The sequence below is a fragment of the Suricata suricatta genome, chromosome 1 (assembly GCF_006229205.1).
Source record: "Suricata suricatta isolate VVHF042 chromosome 1, meerkat_22Aug2017_6uvM2_HiC, whole genome shotgun sequence".
Lineage (NCBI taxonomy): Eukaryota > Metazoa > Chordata > Mammalia > Carnivora > Herpestidae > Suricata > Suricata suricatta.
In genome coordinates, this window is record NC_043700.1 from 72,439,583 (window position 1) to 72,463,353 (window position 23,771).

General features: G+C 35.6%; 1 protein-coding gene across 6 annotated transcripts in view; it reads left to right on the forward strand.

Moving 5' to 3' along the window:
* The window catches only part of LRBA (LPS responsive beige-like anchor protein), a 688,703-nt gene that overhangs the window by 506,312 nt on the left and 158,620 nt on the right, over nucleotides 1–23,771 (forward strand). The gene's annotated exons all lie outside the window — the stretch shown is intronic.

The following is a 23,771-nucleotide window of genomic DNA, read 5'->3' on the forward strand; positions in this document are numbered from 1 at the left end:
GTTCTTCTTGTCTCCCTCACTAAGCTCTTGTTCACCATTATTTTTCCAATGCCTAGCACAGGGCCTGCGATTCACTAAATAATAAAATATATATGACATTTTCCCCAAGTTATAAAGTATATTAACTATATTCAATTCTTTAAATGTAAAACGTTAAGTAATGAAGCAAAAATACTCCTAATGGACCACATATCAATAAGGAATACATTTTATACGTATACTCTAACATTGACACATCCACTATTTTTTAACTAAGTACTTTCCTGGGTCTTAGGTTCTTCAAGAACTTTCCCTTTCTTTCCTAGATTATCAGTAAATAGAATATTCTGTAGCATCATTTTGTGATATAAAATAAGGTTATAGGTCTTTTTTTAACTTTCTATCATAGAGAATTTCAAGCATATATAAAAGTAGACAAATTAGCATCATAAATTTACATCTACTAATTATCCTGCTTCAATAGTTATCGAATCATGGTTACTGTATTTTATTTTTATATTCATTTTCTTTCTGCCTTCTCATATTACTTTGAAGCAAATCCTAGACATCATTTTTATTCATAAATATTTCAGTGTATACTTCTGAAAACGAAGGTCCCTTTTAAAGCATAACCATAATGCCATTAGCAAACCTAAAATATTAACAATAATTTCTTAATATCAAAAACCTAGTATCACATTTCCAATAAATTACAACTTTCATAATTCTTTTTTAGTATGTTTCAGATCAAGATCAAAATAAGGACCACTTAGTGCAATCAGTTGATGCTGATTAAGTCTTAAGTCTCTCTGTAGGTTTCTCTTTCATCTTTTCCTTCTTTCTAATTTATTAGTTGAAGAAACACATGTTTGCTGTATATGTTTCCTCACAGTATGGATTTTGCTTATTGTATCCCTGTGTTATCATCTAGCAGGTTTCTCCATCTTCTGGATTTTTTATATATTGGTAGTTGGGTCCAGAGGTTGATAGAATTCAGAATGGATACTGCTTCATAGCAAGTTTTTAATTCCTCTGTCAGAAGACATGTAATATCTTCTTTAATTCTCTTTTGTGATGTGTGTAGCCATTGACATGTAATGCCTGGACTCATTGGTTCTGTAATCATTGCAAAATAATGATATTTACATTCTCTCACTCTAATTTTATTTGTTATTGGGATTCATTCCCTCCATCTCCTATTAGGTTATTCAGTGGTGTGTTGCATTGGAAGGGCAGGATGAACCTTTAATTTTTCTCTTTATGCCTGTTTTTAAAATGGTGAACGGGTTCCTAACATTTTCCAATGGTACCTAACTTTATAAAAAACATCTTCATGGGATGCCTGGGTGGCTCAGTTGGTTGAGCACCCAGCTTCAGCTCAGGTCAGGATCTCATAGTTCATGAGTTTGAGCCACACATAGGGTTTGCTGCTGTCAGCACAGAGCCCGCTTCAAATATTCTGTCCCCTTATCTCTCATTCCATGCCCTGCTTGCATACTCTCTGTCAAAAATAAATAAACTATTAAAAAAAAAGTAAACATCTTTATGAAATCATCTGGCTAAGTGTATGTGATGTTTCAACCCGTTGCAGTTATTATTTTCTTTGATGTTTATTCAGTTGTTTCTGTTTTTGACCATGAGGACCCTCTTTAAGTTGTTCCTAAATCATTTTGGTATAATATAAGTAGTCTTTGATAACTTCCATTCTCTCTGGTGTGACAAGTACTCCAGTCTTCACTCTTACATTTTCTAGCCCAGTTCTAAAATCATGTATTTCTTTAAGGAGTTAATGGGAGCCCTTTTAAAGGGAGATAATATCTAAAGACCAGTTTGGCCTATTGTGATTGTTACTGCTCAATTTGTCATTATTTCTAAGCATTTAGAAAGACTTGGAAAGAGGGTCACCTGGGTGGCTCAGTCAGTTAAGTGTCCGGCTTCGGCTCAGGTCATGATCTTACGGTTCGCGGGTTTGAGCTCCACATCAGGCTCTGTGCTGACAGCTAGCTCAGAGCCTGGAGCCTGCTTCAGATTCTGTGTCTCCCTCTCTCTGACCCTCCCCTGCTCACGCTGTCTCTCTCTCTCAAAAATAAATAAAAAAACATTAAAAAATTTTTAGAAAGACTTGGGAAGAAATTTAAGATGAAATACATCATGAATTGAAATTGATTTCTCTTATTCAAATTTAGAATCTTATATCCTTTAATGTATCAGGAGTACTGAGTCCCTGCACCTGTTTTTCAGATGGGCAGGAAATCCAGTCTTCCTCCTAAAGCTACCCTCATTTGTAATTTCTAGCAACACCTAAAGAATGTTTATATATTTATCTAACCTAGAGGCTCCTTGTTGCTTCTCCCATTCCTGTCCCTTGAACCAGCGTTCCTTTCTTATATCTCTAAGTCATTCTGAAGTTCTCGGAATGCCAGACTTCTCCTTCTTAGTGCTGACTAATTCCAAGAATATGCATAGTCCTTCCTTTAACTCTTGCAAGTCCATTTTAGGCCACAGTGAAGTATTTAAATAAACCTCTACTGATTACCCTGTCAGAGCAGAAGTGCAAGGCCCTCAGTGATTACCATCTCAATCTGAGGATCACTTCCTTGTTTCTGCAGATCCCCATAGGCAGGTACCACCAGTTCACTGCTATATTCAGTTTTCCTCACATAGAATCTAGGAGCTTTCACTTTCCCAATATCAGAGGGAGAGTATTCCCTTCTTTACCCAGCTCCGGGTAGACCTTTTTTTGCCCTAGCATGATTAATATTAAAAATTTGGGGGAGTAACCTCTACTCTGGATCCATAGGATATAATGTTTTTTCACACAGTCCAGACAATCACAGTACTCATCAGTAATGTCAACACAAAGGTTATCATTTTCATTATGACAAATAGTGTTATTCAGTTACCTGCCATTTTCTGTTTGATTATCATATCTTCTGTTTCTACCCCTCCATCTTTGTAGTTGTCATCTGATCCTGTAATGCCTCATGTCGCTTTCACCTTTTATCCCTTTGATCTTGCTTTTCCCTTCATCTAGAAATTTGTACTTCCACGGTACTGTCTGTACATATCTGTTATAACACATTACACAATGTGTTATAATTTTGACATTTTTTTCTCTCTGTTCCCTATTAAGGGAAATTAGTAAATAGAAAGATTCTATTAATTTTTGTATCTCTGGTGTCTGGAATAGTTCTTAGAACTAAAAACTTTTAGTAGTTGGTAGTTCTATTTTTTTTCACTTAAGAAGAGGCTTTTTTTAATGGTTTATTTATTTTTGAGAGAGAGAGAGACAGCGTGAGCAGGGGAGGGTCACAGAGAGAGGAAGACACAGAATCTGAATACAGGCTCCAGGCTCTGAGCTAGCTGTCAGCACAGAGCCTGATGTGGAGCTCGAACCCACGAACTGTGAGATCATGACCTGAACCGAAGTCGGACACTTAACCCACTGAGCCACCCAGGTGCACCAAGAGTTTTAATTTTCAAGAGAAAGTCTTTCTTGCAGAAGATATCTGATAAGGATTAATATCCAGAATATGTAGAGAACTCTTAAAACTCAGCAACAACAACAAAAAAAACAAACTTGTTTGAAAACTGGGTGAAGGACTTGAATAGACATTTCTCTAAAGAAGATTTACAAATGGCTGATGAGTACATGAAAAGGCGTCCAACATTACTGATGTTTATGGAATTGTAAACCAAAGCCACAGATGACATACCACATCACACCCATTAGGCTGGGTATTGTAATAAATCTTTATAAATAAACATAACATAGTAAGCTTTGGCGAACGTGTGGAGAAATTAGGACTACTGAGCACTGTTGATGGGAATGTAAAATGGTACAGTTGGTACAGAACAAGTTTGGTGCTTCCTTAAAAAATGAAAAATAGATTTACTGTAAGATCTAGCTGTTCCACTTTTGGATATATATTTAAAAGAATCGCATTTTCACAGTGTTTATTCTTCCAATCCATGAGCAGGGACTGTTTTTCCATTTCTTAGTGTCTTCTTCAATCTCTTTCATATGTTTTCTATAGTTTTCATCATATAGGTCTTTTACATCCTTGGTTAGGTTCGAAAGCAGAGACTTGAAGAGGTATTTGTATACCCATTTTTATTTTCATAGCAACTTTATTTACAGCAGCCAAAAGATGGAAGCAATCCAGTATCCACTGATAGATAAATAGGTAAACAGAATGTGGTATATACATACAATGGAATGTTGTTCAGCCTTAAGGAGTTAGAAACCTCTGATATACACCACAAGATGGATGAACCTTGTCCTATTCTTAGAGATGAAGTAGAATGCTTGTTGCCAGGAGATGGGAAGGAGGGAGAAATAAGGACTTCTTTAATGAATATAGAGTTTCAATTTTGCAAGATGAAACAAATTCTGGAAATGAATGGTAGAGACAGTTGCCCAGTGGTATGAATATACTTAATGCCTTTGACCTGTACATTTAAAAATGGTTAAAATGGGGGGCACCTGGGTGGCTCAGTTGGTTTAGCATCTGACTTGATTTTGGCTCAGGTTGTGATCCCCAGGTCATGGGATTGAGCCCCATGTCAGGCTCCATTCTGAGCATGGAGCCTGTTTATGATTCTCTCTCTCTCTCTCTCTCTCACTCTCTCACTCTCTCACTCTCACTCTCTAACTTTTTTTCTCTCTCTCCTGCTCATGCTCTCTCTCTCTCTCTCTAAATTAAAAAAATGGTAAAAATGGTGAATTTTATGTTCTGTATATTTTACTACAATTTTTAAGAAAGAGTCAGCAAGGGAAAAACTATTAGTAAATTAGACACAAAATAGAGGTTTGAAAAAGTGCTTTCATGTTCTGCTTTTGCTTCTCTGTGATCACCGTGAGAACATGCCTCTAACATGCCCAGGTTAACCTGCTAGAAGGATGTGACTAGCACATGGGGAATGGCTAGGTTGTACTATCAGAGGCCATCCTAAGCCAGCCCTCAGTTGACTGCAAACACATGACTGAGTATAACCAAGAGAACTAAATCTGGCCTAGAGCAGCAGAATTTCCTGGGTAACCGATTGACTATCAAGAATAATAAATGGATAAATGGTTGTTTTTTGGGATTTTGGTTTTTGTTTTCTTTTGTTTTAGAAAAAGGGAAGCTGTACTTACATTTGGGTATCATATTTGTTGTAAAACCCTGTTAGTATTTCACTTGAATCTGTAGAACTCTCTAGTCTAATAATTGAGGATTATGTAGTAGTTTGACTTGTATAATGAGTCATGTATTAGGTCAGTAATAAAAACTTGGCCAGCTCTTTAATTATCAAGATATCCTACTCTCTTTCTATTACTTAAATTTTATGTACATAAAATTAAAAATCTTATTTTTCACTAATTTGTTAAAATGTAAAGTTTGCCTCACAAAATAAATTACCTTTAAATAAATAACCTTTCTAGTGTTCCAGAAGAATTGCCTTTATAAAAATTTTTTATACTGAGTCTTTCAATTTGGACTTCTGTTTAAGCGCATAGCTTAAGGTGTTTTTGTGCTTAGGAGGATTTTTTGGTAGTCTCTTCAAGATCCAGTGGGTAGTAAGATGGATTAGAGAGAGGGTACATGTTTCTGTCTTGATAGAACAGTGACTAATGGTGATAAGTGGGAGGCTATTTGGAAATTTCTGCTGAGGCTGTAATTCTGTCTCCTGCTATCATTGTACCTGAACAAGAGCTCCCATAACCCTGTTGCCTCTTCTTACCATTGCTCTTTGCTAACTACCTCTAGTCTCTGCCTCTCACCTTGGTTCACTATCCCACTAAAAATCTTAAATGACTAGAGGAAAGCGTAGAGCAATTTTTTCTCCTTTTTAAAAAAAGTAAACGCTATATAGTATTTTTCATTATGATAATTCATTAAAATAATGTCAGCAAAATGCTGTAATAAATTATTTGCCAGCAAAATAGGATCCTTTATTAAAATTGAATTTTATTTATATGTTTAGCTATTTCTGAGGAATTTGACAAGTACTTTTGTTGGGTAGGTAAAATATTGTTTTAACTAATGCCTCTGTAACTTATCTTCTGTATATGATAAGTTTGTTTTTATGCTGTACTAGATGACCAATAGTAATTTTGCTCTTTTTAGTTTTTAGATTTTTAAAACTGGTAGAGGGCCTTTAGCTAAAAGAATTGATTTTGCTCATCTATCCATAGATGCCCATATTCACTATATAGAGGCATAAAAATAAAACTTTGATAATTTAGTGCCTTTAATTGTAGTGGTGGTATCCATTTTAATTTTTGAGATTTATACTTCGAGCCGAGGGAAGAATATAAAGAATGCTTTCAACAAGAACTGAAGGATACACTATTGAATGGTGAGCACTAGTAATTAGGAGGGCTAGGAAGAAGTGGGAAGCTCTAATATTCAACTACATATTTATAACTCAGCAGCAGTAGTTCAAAGGCTATAAAAGTCATTCAAGTTCAAGAAAATGGAATTCTAGTACTAATTGTTTTCATTAAATATTGATGGAAATAAGTGAGTTTGGAATTAACTACATTATTTCAGGTGAAATAAGCATATTAGATTTCTGAAAATTGTGCTTTGCGTATATAAAATGATAGTAACTATCTACTTTATAAAAGTGTATTATTCCTGTTGGCATTAAAATCTTCCATAATGTTTACAGTATGATTCAATTTTCAGATATCTGTTTATATACATACTTTCAGGGCTCTATCTCATACATAAAATGAGTTGTTCCTGTATGAATGATTATAAGAGTATTATCTTAAAATTTTTCTCAGAGTATGCATTTAGCAAACATTACTATTTGTTTAAATAAACTTGTGAAATCATAGAAAACATTGTGTGCAAAGCTTAATTTAAAACATAAACAGATCTTATTCCCATTCTTAAATAGATTATGTACCCTGACTGGCTTTAAAATGCATTGAATTATTTATGCATATTTATGTCCATTTAATTTCCCCAATGCTGTTTTTTAGAGGAGTTGTAGCAGCTTTGATACAATGCTACAATTTTACTTGGTAATTTCTTCCATGTTGCACAGGGAATTTTCTTTCTGAAACTGAATTAATATGATCAACAGCCTTTCTTTTCTATTATTTTTCTGATCATTCTTCATGAAAAGAAAAGGGTTGGATGGATAATGTAACAAATGTCTTCTTGAGGGTATAACCTCTTATTTTATGCATAATATCTCCTTATAATAATTACAAATTAGTATTGGCAGTCTGTTGATAAGATCAAATTGTATGAAAATCTGATAAAAATTAATTTTTTTGTATGGATATGTTGAGAAGGTCCTACCAACATAATGGTTTAATCTATTCTTTCAAAGCTGAAAAAAAGTAGGAATGAATTCTGAAGCTGATTTTTTCCCTTCACTTTCCCTGTTGTTTCATCACCAATCTAAAATCCTGACTGATGAGAAGACAGATCTAACCATGCATAGACTTTAGAGTGACATTAATCTATATTTTACAGAATACATTGGTTTTTATATTTTGACAACCTTCTTGAAAGAGATAAGAATGAGCATTTTCTTTTTGTCTTTTCTATATAAGAAATTATTATTAGGACAGGAATATATTTACAAAATGTCATATCATAGAAACAAATTATGATGGCAGAGTGTTTCAGTACCACGTCTTTCTTTGTAAATTAGGAAGATTTTCCTTACCACGGTGATATTTTTTTTTCCCGTAGTAGGGGAAAACCAGTCTTCCAAGAGAGGAAAACCCAGATGATCTGAGGCAATTATTTCTCTTCTAACTGATTAGTATAATTATTTTGGAATATTTACTATGTATATGTACTGTCATCTGAATACCTATTCCAACAAAAAATGAGTTTGTTGTCAGATTGAAATGCAGTTGATAACAATTAACTTCCAAAAGAAAACTGCACTACTAAGAAAGAACGTGCCACCTTATTATTGTTAACTAATTTTCATTGAGGTCGTACTTTTTGTCTGGCTCTTATTTAAGAATGTTAGATGTGTTAACCATCACAAAGCTCTTACGAAATAGGTAACATTATTTACTGTCTCTCAACAGAGACAGGAACTGAGGTGCTATGGAGTTAAGCAGGTTGCATTAGGTCATACAGGTAGTGTGGGTAGCACCAGAATTTAAACACTAACCCAGTGTTTTTCAAACTACAGTTTACAGCTAACATTGTAAAAAATGAGTAGAAAAAATATTTAAAGGTAATAAATATAGGACAAAAACCAAATACACAAACAAAAAACAGAATCCGACCTCTAACTCTAGAGAACAAACTGATAGTTGCCAGAGGAAAAGGAGGTGCGGGGGGAGGGTTGGACAGTACCCAACCTGGAGTGGGTTGAGTTGTGAGTGGGAGATGCAGGCTTGCAGTTATTAAATGAGTAAGTCATGGAGACAAAAAGCACACAATAAGGAGTTTAGTAAATGATACTGTAGTAGCGATGGGCGAAGTGGTAGCTATACATGTGGGGAACATGGCATGGTGTATAAACCTGTCAAATCACTAAGTTGTATGCCTGAAACTAATGTAATATTGTGTGTCAACTACACTCAAAATAGATAGATGGATATTGTAGAGAAAGAAATGAATAAAATGAGAAAGCATAACATGAGGAAAATTATCAGTGTGCATTATGTATGAATCTTCTGCTTAAGCTGTATGTGTTTGTGTACATGTGTGCACTGGGTTATGGTTTATGGGACATATTTCTTACTATAAGTTTTGGCCCAGAGTGTTTGAGAAATACTGTAGTATACTTGCCTCTACATTTGTCATCAGTTTTAATGTTATTTTGTCGAGTTACCTTCCACCTCTCATGCTGACATGCCTGGTAAAATGCAACCAGCATCCTATTGCTTTAAAAAGGAAAGCTTTTCCAAAGTGCTCTTCTTGGTGTGCTTGTCCCAGGTTATGCCCTATGCTTTTTTTGTGACTAAGCCTGCTTTATGAAAAAGTTGAATGTTTGGTTAGAACTATTGAATCCCTGGTGTTATAAATTGAGTATTCATTTATTTTTTCTTTTTCATTTATTGAGTAATATTGTGTGCCAAAGCCTCTTCATTTCTGGAAATTCAGAAGAATAGAATTAGGTAATTACTTTCCTACTAAAATATAAACTGAAGATTGGGGTGAAGATGCAGAAATGGCCAAGGTATAAGCAAGTATTTTATTTTATAATAATTAGAGCTCACATTCTTAAAATGAAGGAAAATACTAAAACAGAGAGTGCGAGGTAGAGGGAAAAGAAAATTAATCATCCATTTTTCAGCTTTAGAGTGCAAGCTATTCTTCGGTTCAGAGTGCAGAAACAAGAAAAGTAAATATTAGGGACAAATGAACCTGCACCACGATTCCCTGATTCTTCCTTGCAGTGTGGGAATCCAAGGAGAATTTACTGTGATCATATCTTCAAACAATTTTAAATTGTGGTCCAGGCCCTAATAAATCATAGTGTTTTTTTCCACCACGATTACATATGTTACAGTGCTGTACAGCTCTGTTGAACTAGCAGCTTCTGTTGCTCTACTCTGCATCAAAATGTTTCTAATGAGTAAATTTTCAGATAACTTAAAAGAACTGAATGACAAAACTCTTAAATTTACTTATTTGTTGATAGTTACTATTATTTGTTTTTAGCATTTATTAGCTTTTCTCTCTCTCTCACTCTCTGTTTAAAGGAAAAGTAGGTGATTTTCTCCCTCTCTCATTTATCTTTTACCATTTGGTTGTGTATTTTTATATGTGAGATATGTCTCCCTAACACACACATTTAATATACGGCATTCATCTTGACCTGGAATTGACTACCGACATTTAACTGTTGTTGATCAGACAGCACTTCTTTATCTCTTTAAGTTTTAAGTGCTGTTTCTGACGAATGCCAGTCCTTTTAGTCCTGCTCTGTAACAGATATACCAGGAATCACTATACCATCTTGATGTCACAGAGGGAAAAGAACACTCTTTTTGGAGGGGAGGGGAATATTGTTTACATATGATAGGTGTTATAACCTTTATTTTATTTTTTTAATTTATTAGGCTTCAGTCAAACCAGAAGAACTCAAAAATGTTTAAAAATCTAATGATACTACAACAGTAAATACTAGATCTTAAAGCATTCAAGTAAAATGTAAATACAGAGAAAGAATTATCCCGTGCTTGGGTTTGGGGAGTTATTTTGGCTGTTAAAATATATTTAAAATACTTAAATCTTGGTATCAAATATGGATGCCACAGTGATGTTGAGGATTTTGGTATAAATTATATTCCTTGCTTTGGGGAGTTTACAGTCTAATCAGCAGAAGAATTATGTGGGGAGAATATAGAATATTATTTGTTGGATTGTGAGGGAAGCCCTAGTAGGGGCCTCCCTATGTAAACAAACATTTTACATAGGCTGTCTTATTTAATCCCTGCAAGAATACTATAAGGAATGTGTTATTATCTATATTTCACAGATAAGGAAACTAAGATGTAGTGAGATTTAAGGAACTCCCCAAGATCACACATTTTCCTAGTGTTAAGTCTCTCAGATGTGTCCGTGTCAGTGAACTGGTAGACTTTAGGGATAAGTGGAAAGAGTATTTCAAATTGAATACTTGCATTTATGTCTACTTATTTTCCCAAATCAACTACTCTTCCCTTTATCTTGGCAAAAGGGAAGAGGTGTACTTGTTAGAGAAATTATACCAGAGAAGTTTCTGATTTGAGACAAACAAGAAAACAGAGGAAGGCTTGACGGGAAGGAATGGAAAACAGGATGAACTGAAAGCTTTAAGCACTGACGGTTGAAGGCCCCCAGACCCCCTTTGCTGTGGTGCTGTCGGAGGTCTGGCAGCCAGGCTTGTACCAGCCCCACCCCGTAAGACAGAAGACTGTCGTACTCTTGGGACATACTGACTGGCCCAAGAGAAAAGACCTAAGAAATGTTAACAATTTAGGGATTCCACTTGGAGCCCACCTGATTTCCCTTCAGTGAAGTCTGCAGGTTCACAGTGCTATTCAGGCTTGAGGTACTACGGTGAGCTCTTTGTGCCTCGTTCTAAAACTGAACATACAACCGAATGTTAGCAAACATTTAAAGGCGGTCTCCAAAGTGAAAGATGACAAAGAATAAAACAAATAGAAAAATAAAAGAAACTAGAAGAAACAAAGACAATTTAGGAAACAGAATAAAAAACTTTAAAAACAAAATCAGAATAAATATGCTCTCAGAGGAAACACAAAACTCTGGCATTAATGGAGAAAGGAAAATGGTCCTCTAGAAAGCAGTCTGTTAGGGCAGATGGTTTTTAAAAGACATATCTAGACGATCTAGGAAAAGAGCCTAGAAAGATAAAGTTAGAGGAATAAGTGGGAAATCTTTGGATTTAGATGACACATTATGTCAGTCTGCTTGCATTAATTAGTAAGGGACCTTTCTCAATTACTTAATTGAGAAAGTAGGAGGGGGTGATCCTATATAGCAAACAGCTATTTATGCATATTTTTATAGGTAGTAGTTTATAGTTATGTTATACTATAAAAAACTTTCATAAGTACACTAATCTTTTTAAACTTTAAATTAGTATTTGTTCAACTTTATGTATTTAGTTTAAAATATGGTTTTGTAACTCCTTAAAATGTAAAATCAGTGAAGTGTGAAATGTATATATGGAGAGAGAGAGGTTGTGCTGCATATGGAAGTTTTGTTTTCAAATTAGGAAAAGAATGTTTTGTGTGATTTTTAAAAATTTACATTTATCAAATATTAGCACTCTACATAGCAGATTTGGTTTTCTACTAGAAGCTACCATTTAGGAGAAGCTTTCAAATGACTCTAACAGAGGTTAACCTTACACTTAATTTAAGCAACCTTCAATGACATTGTTTTTTAACATTAGTCAGAATATGATAAACTGAAGTAACTGAAATGGATTGTGGTTAATATTACTGTCAGGGTGATGAATAATCCTGACGTACACCAGCAACACACTGCCAGTCAGTTATGCTCAAAGTTAAGTATTTATTCTCTAATCATCCTAAGTTACTGTGGTGTGGAGTGACCATTTATTATTATTTATAAAGGAATTATTTTATTTGCACAGCATTGCCAGTTTTATCCCTTAATACTTCCTGTTTTCTTAGTTTAGTGCTGGGTGTAGTAACTTGGGTGGATTCAAAGGAGGGAACATGTATCTACCATGAACTTATATAAAAATTGTTTTCAAAACACCTAGAATTCGGTCTGTGTTTTTTAAAGTTTAATGAGTCCTGGTTTAGAGTAGCAATAAGGTTTAAAGCAAGCTATACTTCTGATTTCAAGGTGTGTGTGTGTGTGTGTGTGTGTGTGTGTGTGTGTGTGTGTGTTTATGGGGAGTAAATGTAGTAGGAAGGCATTTTTAAAAACTGCATATTTGTAGCTTTTCTTTATATACCTGCATATGTCAACTTTTCAACTTGTCATTCTTAGATTTCCCTCTGACCGTCAAAATTTATTTTATGTGACTATGTGGTATGGTTTGAGGAGGGAGTTTTTCTTAGTTGAGGTATAATTAACATTCAACATTCTATCAGTTTCAGGGGTACAAAATAGTGATTTGATATCTGTATATATTGCAGAATGATCACCATAAGTCTAATTTAACATCTGTAGTGTGCAGTTTATAGTGGGTAAACTACCTTTTCATTTAGTCATATGTCCACGTTCTTGTCCAATTCTTTTCCCCCAAATTCCACTTATTTAAATTCTACATAAGGCTATGATGAGTACATGTGCTTACTCAAATAATTATTAATTTGCTAGTTAACATTTGTAGACATTTTTCTGAGTACTGTGCCAGGAACAGAAGTGAATGAAATAGTCTCCACTTTTTAAAGTTTTAAAATTGAAGGCACATTATATATGAACCATTTATAGGAGAATAACATAATCAGAAATATTTTCTCTGTGACTTAATTTTAAACCTTCCCACTCTTAGAAAAGCATTTTTTTTTGCTGATGCATAGGAGCACATGTACCCCAATGTTCATAGCAGCAATGTCAACAATAGCCAAATCATGGAAAAAGCCTAAATGTCCATCACCTGATGAGTGGATCAAGAAGATGTGGTATATATACACAATGCAGTACTACATGGCAACGAGAAAGAATGAAATCTGGCCATTTGTAGCAAAGTGGATGGACATCGAGGGTGTCATGCTAAGCGAAATAAGTCAGGCAGAGAAGGACAGATGCCATATGTTTGTACTCATAGGTCTAACAAGAAAACAGGAGAAACCTAATGGAGGACCAGGGGGAGGGGAAGAGGGAAAGAGAGTTGGGGGGAGAAAAGGATGCAATACTTGAGAGCCTATTGAATACTGAAAATGAACTGAGGGTTGAAGGGGAAGGGGGAGGGGGGAAAACAGGTGGTGGTGATGGAGGAGGGCACTTATGGGGAAGAGCACTGGGTGTTGTATGGAAACCAATTTGACAATAAACTATTAAAAAAAAAAGAAAAGCATTTTTTTAATGCGAATTCATGATTTATGTTGTGAACCAAGTTTTTGAAAGTAGAAAAATGATAAGTTCTGAAAACAAAAGCACTGGCCTGATATAAAAAGTAAAATAGATGATTAATTTTTAATGTTATGAAGAAAATAAAATCCATAGTTTTACTTAGAAATATATCCTGTAAAACTGTATTAACTTATTTTCTTTAAAAGTGTGTTTTGATTAACTTAATAAATTATGGAAGTTATAGATTTAGTGTGACATATCTCAGCAAATTATTTGAAAATCTGAGTGATACCTTTCTGTTAATTAGATGAAATGATTAAAAGACATTAATAGCATTCAGAACTCTTCAAATCACTTATAACCCTATTGTTTAATGCCTTTATAAATTTGAAGTATCATCATCTTTATTGCACCTTTGTTGGATTCTGCCGTAGGCCCTGATTTGTTCAACAATTTCACTAATATTACAATTGATTATAGGGATTGCTTTGAAGTTAATTAAAATAAAAGGTTTTTAAAAAACATTTATTGATTTTTGAGAGAGAGAGCATGGTCAGGGGAAGGACAAAGAGAGAGAAGGACAGAGGATCCAAAACATGCTCCATGCTGACATCAACGAGCCTGATGCAGGACTCAAACTCATAAACTGTGAGATCATGATCCAAAGAGAGAGCCAAAGTCGAATGCTTAGCCAACTGAGCCACCCAGACACCCCATTAAAATTAAAAAATTTAGTTAATTTTGGCAAAATGGAAAACATGATATATTTGAATGAAGCACAAAGAAGTAATACAGAGTTTTACATTTAGTCTTAGAAATTTCTAATACAAAAAACAGAAAGAAAGGGTCAAGAAAACAGTGTTAAAACATATAAATGGCAGTAGTTTTGTTAATGGGAAGGAATATAAAAATGTGGCCTACTGGTCCTTTGAAGGGGACTGTTCATTGCAAGAGGCCTGTTGATTCACATATACATGTATATATACAAGAGACTGTCTTACTGGAAAAGTTAAAAGCTAATGATTTAGATTATTAAGTTGACTATATGCTTATTATCAACCAACAGTGTTTTGGCTTTTCTAAAAATAAATTGGGTCAAACATAATTATTATTACATTCATACTGTGACTTCTGATGCAATTTATTTTTAATCTATAATGTGTCATAAATACACGATAAGAGTTGGGGTTTAGTGTTTTTAATTTTTTTATGTTTTTTATTTATTTTTGAGAGACAGCACAAGCAGGGGAGGGTAAGAGAGAGAGGGAGATACAGAATCCGAAGCAGGCTCCAGGCTCTGAGCTAGCTGTCAGCACAGAGCCCGTCACGGGGCTCAAACCCACGAACCGTGAGATCATGACCTGAGCTGAAGCCAGATGCTTAACCAAATGAGCCACCCAGGTGCCCCAAGTTGGGGTTCGGCTTTTACAAATGGAAGTCCAATTCTTTCAACACTGTTTATTGAAAAGACTGTTTTCTCATGAAATGTCTTGGCACCTTTGTTGGAAATAAATTAACTATATATGTGTGGGTCCATTTCTAAGCTCTGTTCTGCTCAATCAGTATATCTTATATCAATAGCACACTATCTTGGTTACTGTAGCTTTGTAGTAAGTCATAAAATCAGGTGTTATGAATCCTCCAACTGTGTTCTTTTTTTCAAAATTGTTTATTTCAGTCCATCTATTTTTCATATAAATTTTAGAATCATTTTATCAATCTTGCTGGGATTTTTATTGGGATTATATTTAAATCAGACAATTTTTGCTAAGAATGATATATTAAAAAAAGACAATCCTTCAGTCCATGAGTTTGATTTATCTTCCATTTATTTAGGTTTTCTTTAATCTCTAATGTTCTTAAGCTTTTGGCATACAATTCTTGTACCTTTTTTGTTAGTTTACCCTTAAATTTTTCATATTTTAATAGATATAAAATTTTCCTTTTCAGTTATTTATTGTATACAGAAATACAGCTGAATTTTGTACATTGATCCTGTATTTTGCACCCTTGCTAGACTCAGTTATTTGTATTAGCAGCCTTTTTGTAGACTTTTTGGGACTTCCTACATACATGAATATATCATCTCTGAATGAATACTTAATGACATTATGCAGTATTGGCTAGAAGTGTTGAGAATGTCCTGTGTTTGTTGTTAGAGGAAAAGTATTCAATTTTTTATCATCTTGTATACTAGCTATATAGGTTTTTCATAGCTGCCCTTTATCAGGTTGAGGAAGTTCTCTTCTATTTCTAGTTTGTTGAAAATTTTATTACGGTTGGATATTGAATTTTGTCAAATGCTTTTTCTGAAGATAATCATCTGGTTTTTCTTCATATTTTAAAATGGCAAATTTTATACTAGTTAATTTTGGATTTATGCCTAATATAAACCATATTTGATCAGGATGTATTATCTTTTTTAATAAATGACTGGATTTGATTTGCTAATACTTGCAAATTTTTGCATCTGTGTTCAGGAAGTATATTTGTCTATAATGTCCTTGTCTAGTTTTGGCTTCAGGGTAATGCTGGCAGGACAAAATGAGTTTTCTCTTTTCTGGAGAAGACAGTGTAAAAATTATTTCATCCTTAGTGGAATTCATTAGTGAAACTATTTGGCCCAGGAATTTTATTTCTGGGAAGGTTTTCTTAAAACTTTGAATTGCATTCATAGATATGGGGCTATTCCTGATACCTTTTTGTTCTTGAATCATCTTTGGTAGTGTGACTCTCTCACAGGATTTGCTTATTTCATCTTTTATTCTTAATTTTGGTAGCTTGTTTTCCTTCTTTCTCTCCACCCTACCCGCGCCCCCCCTGCCCCATCAGCCTTGCTGCATAGTTTGTTTATTCTTCTATTGCTTTTCCTGTGTTCAGTTTCAGTGATCTTTGCTTTTTCTACTACTTTTCTTGATTTGGATTTAATTGCTCTTCCTTTATGGTATTTTCAGGTGAATGCTTTAATCTATTGATTTGAAATTTTTCTTTCTAATGTAAAAATGTAATGCTACAAATTTTTTTCAAAGCATTGATTTTACAACATCCAGCAAATTTTTATATATTGTATTTTCATTTTTATTTCATTCAAAATACTTTCTAATTTTCTTTTCTGACTTTCTCTTTGACCCATGGATTATTTAGGAAAGTGTTTTCTTTTTGTTTTTGTTTTTTTCCACAGGTTTTGAGATTTGTCAGGTATCTTTGTTTTCTTCATTTCTTGTTTAATTCCATTATGATTGTTGAACCTTCTTTGTATGATTTTTATTTTTAAAAATGAGTTGAAATCTGGTTTATTGTTCAGAACATGGTCTGTGTTGGTTATTTCTGCATGTACTCGAAAGAATATGTATTCTGTTGTTAGGTAAAGTATTTCATACATGTCATTTACACCCAGTTAGTAGAATTGGCTGATGGTGTTGTTCATATCTTCTGTATATTCACTGATTTTCTACTGGCTGTTTTGATTAATGAGAGGAGTGTTGAAGTCTCCAACTACAATTTAGATTTGTATCATGTAGATAGATTTGTATCTATCAATTTTTGTTTTATGTATTTGAATCATTTGTTTGGGATACATGTTGTGAGTTGAATTGTTTCTCAAAACAATACATTGAAGTCCTCACAAGCACTAAGTTATCTGTGTATATGTGACCTTATTTGTAGTCAAGTTAAGATGAGGTCATTAGCGTGGGCCCAAATACGATATGACTGGTGTCCTTATAAGAAGATGAAACACCATTTAAGACAGATATCAGAGGAGTGAATACCATGTGGTGATGGAAATAGAGATTGGAGTTATGTTGCCACAATCCAGGGACACCTGGGCTCCATGAAACTGGAAGAAGTGAGGAAACATCTTCCCACTAGAGGCTTCAAAGAGAACATGGCTCTGCCAACAATTTTGGACTTTTAAACTCCAGAACTATGAGACAATGCATTTTTATTGATTTAAGCCACTCTGTTTGTGGTACTTTGTAACAAGAACGCTAGGAAACTAATTTCAAATTGTTAGGTTTTCTTGATAAATGGTCCCTTTATCATTATGTAATACCTCTCTTTATATTTGGTAAAAGTCCATGTCCTGAAGTCTACTTTTTTCTGATATTAATGTAGCCATGACAGCATTATTTTATTATTTGCAGTATTATTTTTTATTAATCTACCTAAAAATTTCCTTATTCTTTTCTTAGCTGTGTCTACTCTGCTCATAGGTCATCAGAAGAATTCTTTGCTTCTGATTTTTGTTTGTTTCTAGCATGTATATTTGATTCATTTTTATAGTTTCCTGCTCTGCTGCAATTTCCCACCTGTTCATGTAAGTTTTCTATTTTTATGACTAGATCTTTTAGTCTGTAAATTATAGTTGTTTTAAATAACCTCCTTGATGGTTCTGACACCTACATTATCTCTGAGACTGGTTCTTTTGATTACTTTGTCTCTTCACAGTGGGTCATTGTTTTCTTAATATTTTAAGCCTCTTAAAATTTTTGGTTGAATTAGAGACGGGGATGTGAATACCATTTTATGCCCAGAAATATGGGTGCCTTTTCTGTGTCAGGGTACCTTTTCTTAGGTCAGGCAATTTGTACTGGGAGTTCAGTCCCTCTAGACAGTAGGTGAGCTCAGTTGGGTTTCTTGTCATTGCTACTTCCAATGGAGCACATGTTTACAAATTCCTTCAGTACTGCCATTTGAATTTGTCCCTAGCATGGGCCCTAGGGTGTTAGAGATTTTGTCTCACTGCTCTTTCTCTACTCTCTGGCAGGCCTTCCATGCCTGTGCCTCTGAGGACTTTTTCTCTCTCCTCTGTTGCCTTTCCCCAGAGGTAGATTTCTGTTGCTCGTGACCCAGTGCAACACTTCTGAGGGGTAGGGCAAGTCCCGTTCTCCTGATCCAGCACCGCTCTTAAGCAGACCCTGGGGGTTCTTCTCAGGGCTCTTGCCCATACTGTGCATGACATCCACATCCTGCCTTGTGTTTGTGGCAGGTCTTAGGCATGAGAGAATGAGAGAGATCTCGTCTCTCTTCCAGTAATAGCAGATCTCTCTGTTAGACCAGTGCAGGATCCTGACTCAAAGATTTCTGGGTGAAATGGCTTTTACTTTTATTCTACCCTAGAGGCAGTAAATTTCTGCCTGGTCCTAGGGGTAATATACAGTTCCCTGTTTCTCTTCCGGACCCTAGGATGAGAGCATTGGTATTCCTCCCCCCATCAGCCTAATGGTTTTCATTCATTGTAAGAGAAAGATTTGGGGAAGTGGGTAGTATTTTGTGCCTGTCCTCATTAATAGCAAATCACATTCTATCTCTCAAAACTAACTGATTGTCTAAGCCACCTTCTTTGTTCTTAGTTGCTCCCAGTCATTTAGGATGTGCTAAGATCTGTCAGTGCCCCAAAAGTAAGGGTCTCAGTCAGCAGGAGGTGCAGGCTGATTGGATGTGAGACCCTTGGGTGGCAGCTTTTAAAGTTTACAGGTAGACCTCTTTCAGGGAAAGACTGGGAACTGGACTTTGAGCCCCCAGGGGATAGCCTGTTAAAGTACTGTTGTTTTACTACAAACAGTGAACACAAGCCCTGATGACCATGAGAACCAGGTGACCCAGGGGTACATTTTAGGTGGCAGCCATGAAAGCAGAACCGCCAGACCAATGTATGGGCTCCTTTCAGGGAGACGTTGGTGATTTGGAAGGACTGTGTACAGGGAGAATGCAGATCTGGTGTCTGCTGGCTTCTCTGGTCTCGGGAGGATTACAGTACCTAGATTTTTGTTAAATTAGGTTCCTGACACTTCAGCTGCAGCTTTTAACATGTGTAAATAGGCGTCTTTCAAGGAAATACTGGGAGATGGGGATTTCTGTCTGCTGTCTCAGAGCTGAGCTCTGGGGCACGGCCAAGCGGAGTCCTCCTGAGCCAGAACTGTTTCTGTTTTTGTTTTTGCTGTTGTCTTATGGTCTCATGGATGCAAGCCTCACTGGCTTTCAGAGCTAGGTGTTTTGGGGGCCTTTCTCACAGGTGGAAGTCTTAAACATTGGGGTGCTACATGTTGGGTCCCAAATTACCACTCTTTAGGGAGAAGCTGTGCGTTGTGAGTTCCCTCCCACTTGCAGGTCACAATGTTGGAGGTGGGATTTATGGCAAGAATGTATCACAGCCTTTCCTGCCTGTTACAATGTGGGCTTTTTTTTCTCGTTTGCCTGATACGTATCTCAGCTAGTAACACGATTTCTTCCAGAGGGAATTGATCCATGTGTAACTGTAGATTCAGTTTGTCCATGGGAACAGTGAATTCAGAAACTTATGTCATCATCTTGGACTGGAATTCTTGATGTTAATGCTCTTAACCATTTCTTTAAGAGGAGAGATGAATCTGTCTAAAAATGAATAGGTTTTATTATATCAGCTTTGGGCCTCTTGGGTGTTTACCGTTTTCATGCTTTCTTAAAATGTTTTTTCCCCCCTTTGGCCTTGAGGTGTTAAATTGGTGGGGGGAGGGGGTTCTTCCAGGCATTGGATCATCAGACTATTTTAATCAACTTTTGTGCCTTTCTCTATGCAGGTAAAAACCTACAGGAAAAATCACTTAATGTGAACCATAGCCGAACAACATTGAACTACAGAGGCTACTAAATCTACCAGTGTGGGCATTTGAAATGATTTAGATTCTGCATAGGTACAATAAGTGAAACGGAATACTTTCTTTTTCCTGAGATGTGTTTGTTAAACTGAAATAGTATAGAGTGTATGTTTAACACTACTTGCAAGAAAGTGTGTTTTCAAGGGATTAAAAACTGCTCTGGTACTTGAAAACAAAAGTGCTTATTTGTTAACTCTAAAAGCCACAGTAGTGTGCTAATGAAATTTTCTTCTTGACAATATTAAATAAAATGTAGAGTGTGTGAAGATAAGTGCCGAACCATTTCAGCCATATATAGCATGTGACAAAATACCCTAAAAGCCAAGGTTGAGTAAAAATGCTGATCAGGCTGTTTGTTATACTTGTCATTTAGATAAAAGAGCTGCTACAACTGACACAAAATAGTTGCTGCAGCCCCTAAAAGCAACATTGAAGCAACATTGCTTCATGACAGAGGCTGTGCCTTTATTTTCTTCTCTTGGTGGTGGGGGAAGAAGGCAGGTGGTGGAGATGCACAGAATAAAATTCAGTGGCTTCTTTAAAAAGCCTTAGGAACAGAGAGAATGAAAGGCTCTTACTGCATTCATGGATGTGGATATATAAATACAAAAGTCAACAGAAAAGTTAAGCCATAACCATTAGTGACAACATGTATCATTTTTGTTCACTTTTTTCCTAAGCTTTATTTTTTTTTTGCCAAGCGTCTTTCCATTGTCCCCAAGCAAAATATTCTTTTTTTTTTAAATTCATTTGTGTAACCTTTTGCTAAAATAATATCCACACACACTAGATAGGTAGGGATACAAATGGAAATAGCACTTTTTCAAAAGGATCTTTAATCTAAACCTCCCATGAAAGGATTCTGATGGCTTTATGAATTCACCAGCAACATTTTTATCAACCAGCATAACCCAAATATTCTAGGATCTGCTAGTCAGTGTAGTGAGAATTGGTTCTAAATCTTGCCCCTGCCACTCTGTAGGTAACCAATCATTAACAGTCATTTAACTTCTCGGACTTAACTTTCTTGCCTATAAATTAGGAATGCTAATAGGTTTATATATGAAGGGGTTGTTGTGAATATGAGGCAATTTATATAAAATTCTTAGAACCTTCGCTTATATAGAATAAATAGTAGCCTTGTCATCAGATTGATGACATTCTCTAATCAGGAAGATCATCTCTTATGATATCACATTTGCTATAGTCCATCCTCTTTCATCCTCTGAACTTGAAGTTTTTTGTTTAATCATTCCATCCATGAAAATGAGATATGTTTTACCTAATTAACAATCTTCAGTTTTTTAATCTGGCATTTTCATGACGTGTAACATTGGATTGCTGTAACATTGAATTCAACAATTTTGTTATCTTTTTCTTGCTAGTTTTTAGCCCTTATTTTGCAATGACCCTCTTTGAATGTCTATAGGCCTACTCTGCTTCCAGGAAAGAAATAAAATAATGTATAACCTTTCTTGCTCATGACCTCTTAAATGCTGTAGGACAGGCTTTATGTGTAGTCATAGAATTAAAGGATGCTCCCAGTTTCCAAATCATACCAAATGAAGATAACATTGGCAGTTGGCTTTCGGCCAGTCATCCAGATCCTAAGCAAGACCCTAAAAATAGTTCTGTGCTTTGGCCTCCCCTTCCTGGGCCCCTTTTCATTTCTGACATCTCTTCACCACTCCCCTGTAACTACAAAATGTGGTTTTTATGATATCCTATTCTTTAGTGCTTCCAAAGGCCCTGTTTCTGTGTCTTCTGTGCCAGAGCAATCTTTCACTTTTTCTTTAAATTTCTCTTCTGCTTCTTATCCCAAGTAGTGTCTAATCATTTTCCGAAGAAGGCCTTCACAGAAAGATGTAAAGCACTCTTTAAGACTTGGATTTTAAAAGGGAAATTTGTTAACTCAAGCAAATCTCTTCTTTGTTGAATTTGTAAGAGGCCCTGCCAATTCCCTTTAACTTTCTTAGTAACTATAATCATGGTCCATCAGTTTGGAACTTCACTTCCTAAAGGTTGATATAAATTAGAACAGTTAACATATAAATCTCAAAAGAAGAAGGATTTATGTCAGTCATGGTGGTAATAACAGTTACAACAACATTAATAGCAGCTGTGCTTGTCAACTACTTTCTTTGTGCCAGGATCTCTGCTAAGCACTTTACATAAATTATTAGCCTTTGTGTCAACCTGTTAAATAAGTATCATATTTGAAAAATGGAAATATAAGAAATTGGGAAATTGTTGAAATCAGAAAAATTTTTAATTAACACAACAGTTTGAGATGGATAAAATGATCCCAAGACTGGATTTTTGAGCACTGAATTTGTGTCTCCAAATTTATGTTGATTTTGAATTAGTTTATTCAAGGTACTTCATTTTTAAAACAGGGATATTTAGGTACACTTGGGTCACTCAGGTGGTTGTGTCCGACTTTGGCTCAGGTCATGATCTCTCTGTTCCTGGGTTCAAGCTCCACACTGGCATCTGTGCTGACAGCTCAGAGCCTGGAACCTGCTTTGGATTCTGGCTCCCACCCACCTCCTGTCTGTCTGTCTCTCTCTCTCTCTACCCCCTTCCTTCTCCCTCTCCCTTCCCTGCTTGTGCTCTTATGCTCGCTCGCTCTCTCTCTCTCTCTCTCTCTCTCTCACTCCCACTCAAAATAAATAAGCATTAACAGAAAATTTAAACAAGGTTATCTAGGGGCACCTGGGTGGCACAGTCAGTTGAGCATCCAGCTTTTGATTTCAGCTCAGGTCATGATCCCAGGCGCATGGGATCAGGCCCCTCTTCCGGCTTCGCGCTTAGTGTGGAGTCTGCTTAAGACCCTCCCTCCCTCCCTCCCTCTCCCTCTCCCTCTCCAGGCACACACACTGTCTCTCTCAAATAAAAACAAACAAAAAACAGGGATCTAGCTCTCATTTACTTTGAGAATATGTAATAATATCTCATAAACTGCAAAGTGTGATCTAGAGATATTAATTAAAATAACTTCAGGTAAGATTTCCTAAACTTTTATGAAAGAGAAAAACTTAGAATGTATCAACTCTAAAAAAAACCTTTCTTTTTACTGTTAACTTTTACTAGTAACTAGACGAAAGTCTGTTATGTGCCTTTGAAGGGGTCTATCAAACCAAAGCAGTTTGTTTTTAATTGATGTAGAAGATGATTGCAATTTGTTTGACATTTCATATGCTTTTCATAGTGACAGTTGGATGCCCTTTGGACTTCTGAAGAATAATTTTACTTTTGGTTATTTTCTTGAGGTAGGGTAATGTAGCTTATTGGGACTATTGTGTGCTATTAGGCTTCTGACACATAATGCACAGTACTGTATATACCATTAGAAGATTATGATGTTTGGGGCCCCTGGGTGGCTCAGTCAGTTAAGCATCCTATTTCAGCTCAGGTCATGATCTCATGGTTCGTGGGTTCAAGCCCCGCATCAGACTCCATGCTGACAACTAGCTCAGAGCCTGGAGCCTGTCTTTGGATTCTGTATCTTCTTCTGTCTCTGACCCTCCCCTGCTCGTGCTGTCTCTCTTTGTCTCTCAAAAAAAAAAAATAGAAAACATTTTTAAAATTATAAAAAAGATTATGATGTTTAATTCCATTCTTTCCCAACAGACTACTAATTTCATCAAGCTTGTTTAATAGCTTTTTT